Source organism: Dreissena polymorpha, chromosome 10, assembly GCF_020536995.1.
Source record: "Dreissena polymorpha isolate Duluth1 chromosome 10, UMN_Dpol_1.0, whole genome shotgun sequence".
Classification (NCBI taxonomy): Eukaryota; Metazoa; Mollusca; class Bivalvia; order Myida; family Dreissenidae; genus Dreissena; species Dreissena polymorpha.
In genome coordinates, this window is record NC_068364.1 from 27,696,169 (window position 1) to 27,713,869 (window position 17,701).

The following is a 17,701-nucleotide window of genomic DNA, read 5'->3' on the forward strand; positions in this document are numbered from 1 at the left end:
AGGAATAGCTTGTAGGACTTTTCTATCAAGAGGCAACTTTGTGATGACATCAATTGGTACACAAATTGCTTTCAGGTTGCTGTTGACAACTGCAATGTTTCTGCTCTGGACAACATGTTCAGGACCCCTCTACACTGGGCTGCTGTACTTGGTGAGTTACTGCCCCTTGTTTGTGTTTGGTGAGTTACGGCAACATTAGGCAGTTATTTCCCTCTTTGGCCAGTTGCACCCATTTTTATTCAGCAGTTCTTTCTCTTGTTGGTGAGTTAGGGCCCTTGTTTATTAGGCAGTTATTTCCCTTGTTGGTGAGTTATGGCCCCTTGTTTATTAGGCAGTTTTTTCCCTTGTTGTCGAGTTAGGGCCCTTTGTTTATTAGGCAGGTATTTCCCTTGTTGGTGAATTATGGCCCCTTGTTTATTAGGCAGTTATTTCCCTTGTTGGTGAGTAAGGGACCATTGTTTATTAGTTAGTTATTGCCCTTGTTGGTTAGTTAGGGCCCTTTGGTTATTAGGCAGTTATTTCCCTTGGTTTGGAGAAATGGTCCCTTGTTTATTAGGTAGTTATTTCCCTTGCTGGTGAATAAGGGACCATTGTTTTTTTGGCAGTTATTTCCCTTGTTGGTGAGTTACGGCCCCTTGTTTAGTAGGAAGTTATTTCCTATGTCCAGTTAGTTACTGACCCTATTTTATTAGAGAGTTATTGACCTTGCTAATGTTGGTTAGTTACTGACCTTATTTTTCTAACCTTAAGTAACTGGGCTAGGTGATTTACTGTCCATTGTTTATTACACAGTTATTTCAATTTTCCAATACTAGTATATGGGCAAGGGGATTTACTTCCCCTTGTTTATTATGGAGTTATTTCCCGTGTCCATTTAGTAAGTGCACTTGTGTTGTTTGTCTGTCTTGAGGCTCAAACTTGTCAAAATAAATTCTACATATTTAATGTAAAATATTTAAACTTTCCTGCGTTTGATACATCCTATTTATGATTTATTTTATCCCATGTAATTTTTCTGCGGATCCGCGGATTTCCGCGGATCGGGTTGACCCTGAGGTCACTTTTGAGATTCACTTAAATTCATTAAAAAATGTGGGGGGATTGGGTACCACTGATTCTGGGGATGTATTTCATAAGCGGCCCGAAATATCCGTGGCCCGTGAAATCTCTCTGCATTTTACACAGGTTGATTCTTCCTAAGCATTTTTAAAACGTGCAATATAATTGGCTGTTGTTTCCCAATCTTCCAATTAAAATTGGTTTCTTAAAATGTGTTTGGTATTTCTAAACTGATTTGTTTGCAAATAGCGCCGTTGTGAAGCAAAAATTAAGATTATTTAAATGACAAATTGCAATCGAATGAACGACTGACATCATATAGTTTGATAGGAATAATGAAATGTGTTTGTCAACAAAAAAGACTACGTTTTAGATACAAGCAACATATATTTTGTTTAGAAATGTGCACAGTGAATTTGTGTCACGGAATTTCGGAAACCAGTCCAGTGTTTGCAAATTGAAGTTTAGTCTACTCGCGAAGTAAAACAATTTAGGAGAGAATCGTTTGAACATGGAAAAAGACAAACATGATTTGATTTATATGTTAGTGGGTCTGTGTATAATCAGATTCATATGCATATTTAGTTTTATTATGCTTGTCACGCTGTTCAGTTAACTGAAATAGCATTGAACTGAATATGTGAAATGCAAGATATTGAAAGGTAAAAAAATTAAATATATTAATTTAGCTCAGTTTAATATATCATGTACACAAGAAGATCACTCAAGTGTGTTTGTTGATATTTAGTCCATTTACTGTAATTCAATACATTGAAAAACTGCTGCTATTGATCACAATAAATACTGTTTACTTTGCATTCTCAGTATGTTAAATGTGAAGTTTAACAGGTTTTTATAACGAAATATTGTTATGAAGTTTAAGAAGTTGTTTATTTTCATGTATGTTTTAAGGTTTGTCATTGCGTTATGCGCGCCATTCGTGTAGTCAAAATCATTTGACAGAATTTTCCTCCCCTCTGACTTTGCCTCAATCACACCCTGTGATTGTTATTCAAAAGATTTAATAAATAATATTTTAACCAAACTATGCCACATGTGTTTTAAACATATAAATACATGACGTAATACATTTGATTTTAATTTTACAGATCTGCATTTTCTTCACTATTTGCTAGCCATTCAAATGAAAGCGACTTAAGCATGGCCAATTTTTATGCCCCCAGTTGGGTGGCATATAGCATTTGTCTGTCAATCAGTATGTCAGTATGTGTGTATGTCAGTCTGTCCGTCCGTCGGAAAAAAACTTTAACGTTGGCCATAACTGTTTCACTATTGAAGATAGCAACTTGATATTTGGCATGCATGTGTATCTCATGAAGCTGAACATTTTAAGTGGTGAAAGGTGAAGGTCAAGGTCATCCTTCAAGGTCAAATGTAAAAATATGGCGTCTGTCCGTCTGAAAACTTTAACATTGGTCATAACTTTTTTAATATTGAAGATAGCAACTTGATATTTGGCATGCATGTGTATCTCATAAAGCTGCACATTTTTGAGTGGTGGAAGTTTAACGTCAAGGTCATCCTTCAAGGTCAAAGGTAAAAAAAATAAATAAAAATTTCAAAGCGGCATTCTCATGAAGCTGCAAATTTTGAGTAGTGGAAGTTCAAGGTCACCCGTAAAGGTCAAACGTCAAAGGTAAAAAAATAATAATATTTTTTTCAAAGCGGCGCAATAGGAGGCATTGTGTTTCTGACGGACAAATCTCTTGTTCATTAATGACTATTGATGTTATTTACACCAGAAAATCTTATATGCAAGATTGCATTTTGAATAGTCAAAGATACTGATTCCCGATGGTCTAATTCCAAAGTACTTTTTGCAATTTAACTGCATGTAAAATAATGTGTGTAGTACTGTAACATTTTTTCCTGACCCATCAAAATAGTTAAGCCTTGCTCTGAGCAAATACATGTGTGTGAAGTGTCCTATCAGATTAGAATGTGCTGTCTACTCTTCAAAGGCTAATAAAGGACAACCCTTTTTTCGCTGTTACATGTATGGTAATTGTTTCGTCAAAATAAGTCTCTTCTAAAAATAAATCCAGTTCAGGCTGAAAGTGAAGTCAGTCCCAGATTAGCCTGTGTATTGCCACAGAGATGCTCATTTTCATTTTTTTGTAATTAATAAAACACAATAAATCCCAAAGAAACACAATAAACTCCAAAGAAACACAATTAATCCGAAAGAAACACAATAAACCCCAAAGAAACCCCATAAACCCCAAAGGTACCACAATAAACCCCCTAAATAACCAACAACTTACTCTGTTAGAGATTGCAAAACCAATTATTGTAAATGAGCCTCGATATGGTAAAACGGGGCTTAATGCATGTGCATAAAGTGTTGTCCCAGATTAGCCTGTGCAGACCCCACATGCCAATCATGGGCAAGACACTTTCTGCATTAACTGGATTTTTGCCAAGTAAATTCCATAAAAGTAGATTGCAAAGGTTAATCTGGAATGATACTTCATGCACATAAGTAAAGCCCCGTTTTTTCAGAGCTTGGCTCAAGTATATTATCAAGTATTTTACTATGAACAAAGTTGTCTTGTATTCCGTGACCAGGTCATTCAAAGATTGTATCCCTGCTGTTGGACAACAAGGCGGAGTTCTCGAGTTCAGACCAGAACGGGGCCACACCTTTACACTACGCAGCGCAAAACAACTTTGACGTGAGTGGTTAACTTATGTATCTGAGTTTTTTTTAGCTCAACTGAGCACAACGTGCTCATGGTGAGCTTTTGTGATCGCTTTTAGTCCGTCGTGTGTTGTGTGTCGTGAGCCGTCAACATTTGCCTTGTTAACTCTCTAGGGGCCACGTTTATTGTCCAATCTTCATGAAATTCGGTCCGAAGATTGGTCTCAATGATATCTTGGATGAGTTCGAAAATGGTTACGTTTGCTTGAAAAACATGGCTGCCAAGGGGCGATCCATTTTTTCTTATAAGGCTTTATATGGCTATAGTGAAATATTGTTAACACTCTAGATTCCACATTTATTTCCAATCTTCATGAAACTTGGTCAGAAGATTCATCCCAATAATATCTTGTACGGGTAAAAAAATGATGCCCTTTGGTTGAAAAACATGGCCGCCAGGATGCGGGGCATTTTTCCTTATATGGTTGTAGTAAAACCTTGTTAACACTCTAGAGGCCACATTTATTGTCCAATGGTCATGGAATATGGTCAGAAGATTTGTCTTATTGATATCTTGGATGAGTTCGAAAATGGTTACGTTTGCTTGAAAAACATGGCTGCCAAGGGCCGGGGTATTTTTCCTAATATGGCTATAGTAAAATCTTGGTAAAACTCTAGAGGCCACATTTATAGTCCGATCTTCATTAAACTCGGTCAGAAGATTCATCCCAATAATATCTTAGATGAGTTAAAAAATGATGCCGGTTGGTTGAACAACATGGCCACCACGGGGGCGGGGCATTTTTCCTTATATGGCTATAGTAAAACCTTGTTAACACTCTAGAGGCCACATATATTTTCCGATCTTCATGAAACTTTGTCAGAAGATTTGTCCCAATATTATCTTGTTCTCAGGTGAGCGACTTTGGGCCTTTCAGGCCCTCTTGTTTAGGGAAGTCCATTCTAAACTAAAATTCAGTTTAGGCGGTAAAGGTTGTCCCTAATTAGCTTGTGCAGACTGCTTTATTAAGTCAACAAGTCTAGTCTAGGCAGAAAGTGTCATCCCTGATTAGCCTGTGCAGACTGCTTTATTAAGTCAACAAGTCTAGTCTAGGCTGAAAGTGTTGTCTCTGATTAGCCTGTTTTAACTGTACGGGCTCATCTTGGACAACACTTAACGCACATGTATTAAGCTCCTGATTTCTCGTTCAGGAGACGGTGGAAGTGTTCTTGTTAAGGGCAAAACCTTTACTTGGGAATTGGTGGCTGTCATTTTGACAAAATGTATACTGTCTGAGACTGGGAACGAGGCTAAATAACGCTCGAAATCTGACAAAACAATCACTGAATAACTTGTAGCTTTATTTAAGTTAACAACCATATCCCATTCAGGACATGGTGGAAATGTTCATTTTCCAATCTTAAAATGATGTCCCTGATTAGCCTGTGGGGACTGCTTTATTAAGTCAACAAGCCTAGTCTAGGCAGAAAGTGTCATCCCTGATTAGCCTGTGGGGACTGCACAGGGTAATCTGGTATGACACTTTAAACACAAGCATTAAGCCCCATTTTCTCATTCAGGGGACAGTGGAGGTATTCCTGTCTCGTGCCAACGTGACAGCAAAACAGACGTGGAGGGTAGGACGGCGTTCATGTGGGTAGCGGGCAAGGGGGCTGACCAGGTGTTGGAGACCTTCCTCAAACTCAACGTGGACATACAACAGGTCGACAAGAACGGTTGCACAGGTATGCCCTTGACATTTCACATGTGTTCTTTATATATGATATGTCGTCTGGATGATTCACATTATTTTGTCCTTGAAATTTTATGATGTTTCTCAAACACAACGTGGACATACAGCATGTCTACAAGAACGGCGGCACAGGTATGGCCTTGACATTTCACATGATGACCTTGACATTTCATGTATGTCCTTGACAGTTTATGTGTGGCCTTGACATTTCTCATGATGACCTTGACATTTGACACGTGGGTCCTTGAAATTTTACGTGTGGAACCAACTCATCTTTCAATAAGACCAGAACAAAAAAATAATACAATAAGACCAGAACAAAATAATAATCGCTCTGTGAAAACTGGACTTAATGCGTAAAGTTTCGTCCAAGATTATCGTTTTCTGACTTCATGGGGACGACACTTAAATGTTACATTGATATTTCACATGACGGCCTTGACAGTTTGTAAAATCACTTATAAGGATTATAGACAGACATGTCAAATCTGACCACAGTATTAAAACATATAATTCTTATTTGAGTTGCAAATGTATTAATCAGAATGGTAGAAATTGAAAAAAAAATCTTGCTTTATCACTTTTTTTACTTTAAACAACTATTGGTTAGTCTGATAGTTGGCTGTTTAGTGCTCTCATGGTCCAAGTTGTTGTTATCCTCCGCCATCGGCAGAGGGATATTGTTTTGGCGCTGTCCGTCCGTCCGTCTATCCGTTCGTCTTTCCGTCCGTCCGGAGCCATATCTTGGAACTGCTTTGACGGATTTCATTGAAACTTGGTATGAGTATATACATGGATACCAGGATAATAAACGCTAAAAAACATTGTACACCATCAGATAATAACAGAATTATGGCCCTTTATATCTTAAAAAAATGCTTTTTTTTTAATATAACAAGTTTGTGTCCAGAAGTATATTGGCGGGGGATATCAATTCAACGAATCGGCTTGTAGTTTTTGTACTTGGAGGGTGTAAAGCCTCACCTTTTTATTGGGGAAAAAATAGCAGAATATCTCGGATTTGGGGTTATATTTGAGCGCCTTGTTCGCTGTTTGGGGGAAAATATAAACAACTATAAACAACATTCACACTTAAGTTTTATTGTTCATTGTACTAATTTTATTTTAATATTTATACATTTTAAAATCATCAATTTCACTTACATGCTACTACAGTACAGAGTGACACACATTATACAGAAGAATATAAATATGAATCTGGTTATAATCAGATACACTTACATATAAATGAAACCATGTTTGTCTTTACCCATTAACGATGATAAACATTTTTAGAGCTGCTACAATATATCAGTAATCATTATATATCGCAATACGCAATCCGCATATTGTATTGCGATACGATCTGCTTTTACATGTCATATTAATTTAAGATGATGCTTATGGAAATTGGAAAATAAAACACAATTAATTACATAATACAAATGTTAATTGATGTTATAATAAACAGAAGGAATAATGATCATTTTTTTACGTAACAGCATTCTGATAAGTTACACGACCGGCTTTTAAATTTATAATAAATAGTGTTTGTATCTAAGAAGTATTCTTCATTGTTGACAGACACAAGCATTTTATTAACCCGTATTATTTATAATATGTCCGTCTCGAATTCGATTTGATTTCTCATTGTTCAGAGATTTGATTTTTTTTCTCCATTTTAAGCAATCTTGGAACAATGATCTATGAAACATGTATGCGTAGCAGCGTAAAATCCTATATGTCTGACTTCATTCTTGAACCAAAAGTTAAGTCATTATGAGAGTTGAATTCATTAGATATTTACAAATGTAGTTTTTTTTAGTTGTAAAATATAAAGACAATTTTTGGGGAAAATCCATGACAGAGGAGAGAAATACCTTTAGAGAATAGAGAATACACACTGCAGTTCTCAATAAAGGACAAAAATGATGAATACAAGATTCTAACTTAAATGACAAGGTTCACACAAAACCAAAAATGTCCCTTTGATAATGGCTATAAATCGTTCGGTTAAACTGTATAGTTTTGAAAAACTATCACTAAACGCTATTTATATTGCTATTCTTTTTGTCATTTCTATCAGATCAAGTACGCTGCATGGTTTATTCCATTATTTTACGAAAAGGGGGAGATCAGACGCACCTTTACAAAAAAGATATATGAACTGATTAGAACATTGTCCTTAGGTATTCAATGTATGAAGAATCACATTCTAGAAATATTGTTTAAATACTATGAGTATATTTTCCATAGCATGTAGATTTATAAAAAATAAAACACAGTTTTCCATTTTATTTTTTAAATAGGCAAAATTTAAAGAACTGTATTCTATATATAAAATTAAATGAAGTTAATGTTATGATAGCAAGTTGACAAAGCAATATAAATTATAAATGTATAGAATGCAGTCATTTTCTTATATTTGGTGATAAGTTTTCGTTATTTTACAGCGTTCTTTGCAAAACGCTGATAAATTTTATAGAGCACAGCAGAAATGCCAAAACTGTGAACGAGCACAAGAACTCATATCATTCAATGACGTTGTGATACGCAAGATGTAAATTTCTTGTTTGTAAAGAAAAAAGCCTTATATATTCACTAGAACATTAACATTTTATTATAACCATGTTTTTAAATTTAAATTAACTGCATTATCACGGATCTGTAATAGGTCTAGTTAAAAAATCCTGTAGAATCTATTATTTTTCATGAAGGATTTTCTCAAGGAATATTCTAACATGATCGTTTACTCTTTGAGCGGCCAGTATGGAATGTATGAGTAGATGAGTGACATCACGCGCACAGTTTAGACTCTGCCCACTGGTTGGCAAAATATGGTGTTTTCAAATAAGCACGTATAGAAAAAGTTGACATTATCATAATTTATATACACAATTATTCAAGACATTTAGTATTAGTTTACTCATTAATGTCTGCATAAAGCGTTTGTGTACAAGAAAATGCACAAACGGTAATAGTGTCATTACTAATTGCTTAAACTGAGTAAGAAACAGGTATAAAATACAATCTTCATTCTAGGTATTATTGTTGTTTTCAGTTGACTCATTTTAGCAATCAATTTTGTAGAAAACCCCCCTCAGAAATCTAACTATTTTCAGACTAAATTAAAGTGAATGTACTTAAACAAATGTGATGAAAACAAACAACAAAGATATCTAGATGAATTCCAGGCACACACAATTTATCTAAATGGAATGGTATTTGTCTGGGAAAACTAGCACTGGTGACACAAGTTTTGATTAATTGACTGTCTCACCTTAATTTCCTGCGTTCAGCGCATGATAATCATTGTATAGTTATAAATCTTTTTTAAAGAAGTTTCTTGTCAAGCAAATGGGATTATGTCAACAGAACTTTTAAACCCGCTGACTGCGCACTGACCAAGATGTAATGTATTGCATTTACAGAGAATGCTGGCGTTTGTCAAATAGGTAGTTCAATATGTTGGAATGTAAATTAGGAACAATAAGGAACAATAAGGAACAACAACCTGCTATAATATATACCAGTGCACATAATGCAATATAATACTAATTTTATATATGATAACACAGCCTGCACATATTCACGCTCTGACAAATATAAAGCGTCGCCTTGGCGTAGTGGATATGGTGTCTGCCTAGCGACCGGGGGTACACGGGTTCGATCCCCATCGTAGGAGCGTTCTTAAGATCTTTACAATACATACCAAGTACTGCTTCTAGGGCCATGAAACGGACTCAATAGCGTTTAAAATAAGCCTTAGGCTTTCTATGCGATCGAGCTAACATAAATAGGTTTAACTATTCTAAATATAAAGGGGTACTCACAAAAAGAATTTATTTTGACAGTGTCAAACTGCTGTAGCTGCTTAACATATCTAAACTTTATCAAATAGTTTCACACTGTCAAATCGGGTTCTTTATAGCAAAATCCTGTATTGCTGCATTGTTCATAGTGGTCATGCTGATTGAACATTTATTCAATTAGGTCTACTTGCATGAAATATCAAAATTTCATTGGATATTAATAAACATCGAAACCTTTGTTAGACAGCAATGCTGAAAAGTAATTAAATATTACAAAAGAAATGTTTTTGCAGCGCAGGAAACAAAACCATAAATGATGCTTCAAATTCAAGTTGTTTTTTTTTCAGTTATCTTAAATATTTTTTATATTTATGTAAAAATAAATGACTGCCTATATATAGATTCAACATATTATTTATCTTACGTAAATTACAGACATTATATTCTGAACTATAATGTGTCTAGCAGTTCTAGACACCTTGTTAAATAAAAGAGAAATATAAAACAATTGTAATATATCCAACAATATAATATATTCTATAATAGTTTTTATGATCCCAGAAAGTCTTTATATTCTTTCAACTATTTAAAGTATTTGTTTACAATATAAATGCATCTGTAATAATACTTTACATAATATTCTATTTGTTCGGCGTATTCCTAATCATATCCAGATTAATCCACTCTGAGTCTTACCTGTATCTGGACCTGACTTATCCTCATACATCTTGCTGACTTGTTTCCCACTCAGCGTGTACTTGTAGAGTGCTGTCATATCAGTAATATACAGGTCTTCCTGGTGGCAGGCAATACCGTAACATACATGTTGTAACTGAAGCTTCCTTCCTGTCACCAGCTTCCTGTTGTTGACTGTGATGATCTGGACCTCACTTTTCAAAGTCACAGCCACTTCACTGGGTGTGATCTGACACATATCAAATGGCGCGGTTGTCACACTACAGTGACTCACCACCCGGTGCTGCTGGTCAAGCAGCTTGATTGTGTTATAACTATAGTCTGCTACCAGGACCTGTCCTTCTGGTAGGACACAGATGGCACCGATATTGCATGCCTTTGAATCACTTGATATTTTTACATTATGTACAGACTTTCCCTGCACAGTGAATACCTTGTTTGGATTCTCTTGTACCCTCAATGTCTGTGTACTGTGGTCAATCTTTCCAAGACCTGACAGTTTAGACAAGTACTGTACAATTTCACTGTTAGGCTGAAATGTTATTGAAACTCTATCCTGAAGAGAGTTCATCTTTAGAAAGGTTTCACAATGCTGTATTTTGTCCTTGCATTTCCAGGTGGCTAAAAAGGATAGTTCCAGCTTGCTTTTATCACTTATGTCCTGAATGGCATCTCGAAGTTGTTTCAATTCATCCTGAAGACTGATACATTTGTCAACATCATCTTTCCAAGAGGCTTGCAGTTTTGTCAGTGTATCTTTCATTTCATTCAGTGTCTTCTGTTGAATCGTGTCTAATGCTGCATTTATTTTTCGCCGAGTTTCATGTATCTTTTGTAACTGCTCATCAAATGAATTTTGCATATACTGAAGGTTAGCCTCTTGGTTGCCTTGAAGTTTCCTCATTTCTTCTAAAATTGTTTGGATAGAAACTGACAGTTTTTTAAGGTCTGTGGACTGGATTTTTACTATGTCTGATATAAGAGTTACCTTTGGACAGTGTCTGAAAGAAAAGAGGAAAACACTTTAAATTATATAAAATACTAAAATACATATTCTTTGAAAGCTTTTATCATGGGAAAATTCTTTGGTCAAGTCAGAATGAGATGCATATATTACATGCATACAAATGGTATAATCAAAAATATTCATTTATATTAATCTAAAACATAAGTATTCATTTTATCAGACAGTTTACTGGATGTAAAACACATGACTCAATTACAAAGTCTTAGATTGCAGTATTCGTTCTATTATAATTATCGTACATGAAATAATGAATTTCTTATTGAAAAAATTTGTTTTTCATAGAAATAATACAATTATTTTGTCTTTCAAACAATTATAGTTCCAGCTTGCAAAGAAGTTTGACAATCCTACGTTTGTTTCGTTTTTTTGTCTATCCTTCAGGTTAAACTATACCTGTGATTAAGGAATGCACAATTTGTGCAGCACAGCTCACTGTGTTCATCGCAAAACATGTTCAGGTTTTCATCTTTATGGACATCGCATTTCAGAAGAAAATCTTCCACTTTCTTTGTCACTGGCCATTTCTTCATGTGTTCCCTTCCAAAAGTGTCATGTTTAGTACACAGCTGGCTGTGCAGGTTAATACAATCAGCCATTTTATCCAGTTTTTTGTCTCCACAGCTGGAGCACAAGAAGTCTGGGATTATGTCGGAGCCCTTTTCAATGGTGGATTGTGAAAAAGTTGCCATTTTACTAAATGATTGTTACAAACACAGTAGCTTAAGATCCTTTTACTTTAATTTACACTTTGGCTTAATTTAAGAGCTGATCAAAGCACTCCCACCTAGCGCTGGCCCATAGTCCAATAACAAGTAGCACCTAGTACAGCCACTATCAAATAAAGATAAAACTTAAGTTCGTTTAAAGGTTCAAAGTCCAGTAGCGAAAGTCACTATATTATCTGTCACGTGAACTGAAGGGTAAGATGTAACCAGCTGGAGATTACAACTCCAGTTTGAAGTTAGTTTATGTGGGGATAAAAGTATCAAAGTTCAAGGCTGTGCTCAATCAATAAACTCGCAGTCTTTTCAGGTTTTATGCTGTTTGCTGCTCATCAGTATCTATGGGTTGGAGATTAAGCCTTTAAGATTTGGATCTTGTACGAAAGGTGTTTAATTAAATGTAACTGTCTATAGGACTACAAATGCATCAAAATACGTATTTTAGTGGTAAAGGGTTAAGTGAACTTAGTGTCATAACTTTCAGCAGGATGTATACAATTCAGACAAATTAATTAAATAAATGAAAAATTGAAAATTATTTAAACTGTCCTTATCATGACTGAAATATACCACCCCTTATTTGTAAGGTAGATGGCATTGCTAAATTTATATTCATATAAACTAACAGATTACGCTTAAAGTTTTCATGATTGGCTGTGTACACAAATTAAAGAGGACCTGAGATATGTACCTGACATGCGTGTTCGTGTTGGAAATGAAGTTTTAATCTAGGTTTTTAATCTGTTTGATACAATGTTGATACTGTCTCAGCCAATATTAGAACAAATGAAAACATTCACTATTTACTTATGACAAATAAGTAAACACTAGGGTTGTACTTAGTAGTGCACCACCATACAATGTTGAACACCACATATTAAACCCTTTACCCTTGGGTGTTTCAGAGCATAAGATTGTGTAAGTTATTTACTATACAAGTCTTTATAAATCATGTGAACCCTGGGGCCTAGATATTTTTGTTCTAGGGACATGATTTTAATAAACTTAGAGGAAAACCACACATTGTTACGCACCAAATATTGAAACTCTTACCCTTGTGGTTTCAGAGAAGAGTTATTTACTATATAAGACCGTAGGGGCATATCCAGTGTAGACCAAAAAGACATGATTTGAAAAAAAATAGGACCAGAGAACTATTTTAAAATGTGAAATGCCATATGACAGATCTCTAGGCCTTGCAGTTTTAGAGAAAAACTATTTTATAAAGTTTTAACTTCATACATGTAAAACAAGTAACCTCTAAGCGGAGATCAAAATTTAACCCCAGCGGCATGATTTGAACATTACACTCCTAACCCATGTGGTTTCATATAAGATTTCGCAAGTATGGACCTTTATTAGGGACACGATTTGAACAAAATTGGTAAAGAACAACCATGCAATGTTCCATGAGAAGTTATAAACCTCTCGTCCTTGCGGTCGCAGATACTTTCTAAGTGGTTAATACCGGTATATACCTAAATTGTTGGCCTTGCGGTCTCAGAGATGATATTTAAAGTTATATTATATACAATTAAAACAAGTAACCCCAAGTGCACTTCCAATTTTTAACCCAAGGCATAATTTAAACAACTTTGTAGAGGACTGTAATACAATGTTTTGTACCAAGTACTAAACCCCTTGCAATTGCATGGAAAAAGATTGTTTAAGATATTGTCAATACAAGTTGATATGCTTGCAACAAATTTTAATTAAAAAAAAACAAACGACAATAACTCTACCAAGAGAACAAAGGCCCTATGTTGCTCACACGAGACCCGAAGGCACTAAACTGCTTTGAGATGTTATTGTGATATTTGTGTATTAGATATGGCTTCTGATCATATTTTTTTACGCAGACCCATTTTGTTACTTGGCTTAGACTTTATTAGAACAAATGTTTTTTTGTAAAATTTCATGCTGATTGGGCAAAAGGTGTTAACATGAGGACATGTAAGAAAAAGTGCCTCTTTCCCTGGTGGCCTTTGTATGGACCAAAACCATTTGTGGTCTCAGCCAAGGTAGCATTTGATAAAATGTTCTGGCTTAGTGGATATGTTGTCTGCCAAACCATCGGTAGGTCACAGGTTCGATCCCCACTGTAGGGGCTTTCTTGAGATCTCTCCATAGACACATATCACGGGATCTACCAAGGTAATGGACTCAAGAGCGTTTAAATAAGCCTAAGGTTTTCAATGCAGTCAAGCTAAAATAATTGGGTTTAAACTTTCAACTAAATGATCTGAGCCAAATTTCACTAACACGATATAAGGAAAAGTCTCAGCTCCCTCTTTGCGATGTTGTTCAGTGTTAACATATACCATACATTCAAATGCAGGCTTATCACAATAGCACACTTCTTGTAAATTGGGAAAAAATAACAACAACCAAAACGCAAAGCCCTTACACACATAAACAATGCATCACGCTTGCAAATACTACCTCTTTTTGTAAAGGCAGACTTTTGAAACAAAATTTAATTGAAAAGTTTTAAGGGAATACCAAAACGAGATCCAAATACCATACTAAGCCATGTATTACACGCAGTTGTATAACCTTTATTTCAAATTTAAAAAGTTGCTGTGCATTATACATTGATACATATTCTTGTGCAATATAAGCAGCGGCAACTTGTTTCCTTCATTTTGGCATTAAACGATCAGTTGCGCAATTGCATGGATGCATGTAATACAATGTAGATTGCAAAGTATGGTAACAACGTCTATTCAGAGTAGGCCCTTAACATTCCGTTTGATATAAGCTGGTTTGCTTGGTGTGTTTATAATGTTTATTGAAACAAAATATCCAGGACTTGTCATGGCTAGGTTGTTTAACCACTGGAAAATCATTTTAATTTTCGTTTATTCTGTTTATTGATCATTACACAACTTTAACCCAAACACATCAGAAAATTACATCTGCCTACTTTTTTTCTTAACAACATAAATCCATAAATGTTCGTGTCAAAGAAGGTCTTTTTTTTAAACCCCAAAAGTTCATACAGACGAATGTTTATGATTTTACAGTAATACATTGTACTGATTGTAGACAGCAATACATTTGCCAACGGTTACCAATCCTTGTGTGCTTTATTTTTAAAATTCACCACGATTTACATAACCATTGTTTAACCTTTTGAACAAATACAAATACATATATAAATAAGTGTTGTTCCTAATAAGCCTCTGATGTCTGCACAGGCAAATTATAAGGGACTGCACATTAGGCTTTTATGAATGTTTTTGTTCAAAGGAAGTGTCTTCGTAGCAAAACTCCAGTTTTGGCCAAAATAGTAATCCCTAATTAACATATCGGGACAGCGCAGGCTAATTTGGGACGACTATTGGCACACATGCATGAACAATTAATTTTCCGTAACCGGACTCAGTTGTGGATCCAAATAACAGCCTCTATACAGAGTATGCCCTCAAAATGTCTTATGATATAAGCTAGATTGTTTGGTATATGTAAAACTTATTAAATTTACATGGCGTGGTGGGTATGGCGTCTGCCTAGCGACCAATCAATGAATTTAACACAAACACATCAGAAAATGCTGGAGACAAATTCCTCTCTTTTTTTAAACAAAATACGAAAATCAAAAACTAACATGTCCACAAAAAAGGCTTTTTTTTAACCACAAAATTTCATGCTTAAATGATTTAACAGTAGTTCATTTTTCCAAGGTTGATCAAATCTATGTGCATGTTATTTTGAAATTAACCATGGTTTTCATTAATCAATGGTCAACCTTTATAACAACTGGTCGAAGGACGTACACTGTTTAAAGCCTGGTTCGGAGATCACCTGGCTACAAACATCTGTATAAAGTGGCATCCCAGATAAGCCTGTGCAGTCCGCTCAGATTAATCGGGAGAGACCTTTCGCTGTTATGGAATTTTTCGATAAAATTAAGTTTTATGTTAACGAAACCCAAATTAAGGATAACGTGTTTTTCCCGATAAGTCTGAGCAGATTGCTCTATATAATCACTATCTAGCATTTAGCCCAGGACGTACAATGTACTGAAGAATGTTGTTTTCTCTACAGGTGAACTCCAATCCAGTGCGCGGCGTATGGTGGATACGTCAACTGTATGTCAGTACTCCTGGAGCACAAAGCAGACCCTAACGCCAATGACTGTGAGGTAAGAACCGAGTGTCAGTACTCTAGGATCTGTTAGCTCAAAACTTTAACTGCAAGTTTAGCGACCAGCCGTTGAAGTTTTGGATCAAGTTATTGCTGCGATTAAATTGTAAACCCTTTTATGTATGTATTACAGAAAAATATGTGTATGTTCAATAATTTATACATGTTTGATAATTGTATTTCTTTTACAATTAATTTTATTATAAGTGTCATAAGTAAAAAAAAAACTGTTACATCAACTGGTCGTTAAACTTTTTAGTAACCATGACCTGGAGCAAAAGGCTGACCTTAATGCAAACAACTGTGTGGTAAACTATTGAGGAACCTTACAAGCTTACTGAAAAATGTGACGTGGCATGTCACAGTCTTTCCAAGACACGTTATAGGCTTTTGAAATATGGTGTGTTTACTTGGATTTTAATATTACAGGCTTGTAGCTGTAGTTTTTTATTCATTTTGTGAATTGATCACACACACAAAATATTAATCTCCATCGTGATCTAACTTGATTTGGTTTAAAGAAATGGTGATCAGAATAAGGCAGATAGGATGATAACATCTGCATTTGCCCCTGATTATTGATTAAAGATCTAAAGTGCTTTGAGGATAAATATTATTTTCTGTATTTCAACATGCAAAAACTATTTTGTTATTATTTATGCATATTTTAAGTTGTTCTACAAATTGAGACTATTATCTAATCCTTTTTTCAAGGCCAGTTACCGATTGGATATGCAATACATTACAATTCGTACAACATACTACTAAAGATAAAACAAACATGCCTTAAGCCGAATGTACATTCTTTGAATGTTAATTCAATACATTAGGAATTTAAGCCAGTAATGTTAATGCAATACATTAGGGGTTTCAGCCAGATATGTTAATGCAATCCATTAAGGGTTTAAGCCAGAAATGTTCATGCATTGCATTAGGAGTTAAAGCCAGATATATTAATGCAATTCATTTGGAGTTTAAGCCAGAAATGTTAATGCAATCCATAAGGATTTAAGCCAGAAATGTTAATGCAATGCATAAGAGGTTTGAGCCAGAAATGTTAATGCAATCCATAAGGGTTTAAGCCAATTAAATGGAATGCCTGTATATTATGGGAATACTTGGCTTTATGCATATGCATAAAGTGTCCTCTGATATTATCCTTTGCAGTCTGCACATACGAATCAGGGACAACCTTTTCTGCTTTTATGGAATTGTTGTTTAAAGGAAGTATAGTTTAAACAAACAATTCAGTGTACGCAAAAATTGTAATCCCTGATTTACCTGTGCGGATTGCAAAGGCTAATCTGGGAGGACAATTTAAGAACATGCATTATAAGCCCCGTTTTCGCAGAGCAAGGCTCATACATAGTCTGTCATACTACCGGACCAAATTTTTGACCATATTATTTGTAGGTCATGACTGCCCTTCTCTTGGCCTACAGTTAAGCTCATGATGTTCTTGTAAAACTCTGCGAAATGCACGTGCATAAAGTGTCAACCCAGATTAGCCTGGGCAGTCTGTACAGGCTTATCAGGGACTCCACTTTTGGGCTTTTATGGAAGTCTTTTCTGAACAAAAATGAAGTATACGCGGAAATTGTCATCCCTGATTAGCCCTTGCAAACTGTATGCCCCGTTTTCCCAGAGCGAGGTTTATATTTAGTTTGTCATACTATTGGATCAATTTTTTGACCTTATTATTTGTATGTAATGACTGCCCTTTACTGGGCCTGCAGTAAATCTCATCTAGTTCTGAAAAAACTTTAAATGCGTTAAGTGTCATCTCAGATTAGCCTGTGTGGACTGCACATGCTAATGCA

At 35.3% G+C, this 17,701-nt stretch overlaps 2 protein-coding genes across 2 annotated transcripts in view; both read left to right on the forward strand.

Moving 5' to 3' along the window:
* Window positions 1-17,701, forward strand: part of LOC127849000 (inversin-like) — a 166,473-nt gene that overhangs the window by 147,631 nt on the left and 1,141 nt on the right. The gene's annotated exons all lie outside the window — the stretch shown is intronic.
* The window catches only part of LOC127847286 (inversin-like), a 358,521-nt gene that overhangs the window by 15,341 nt on the left and 325,479 nt on the right, over window positions 1-17,701 (forward strand).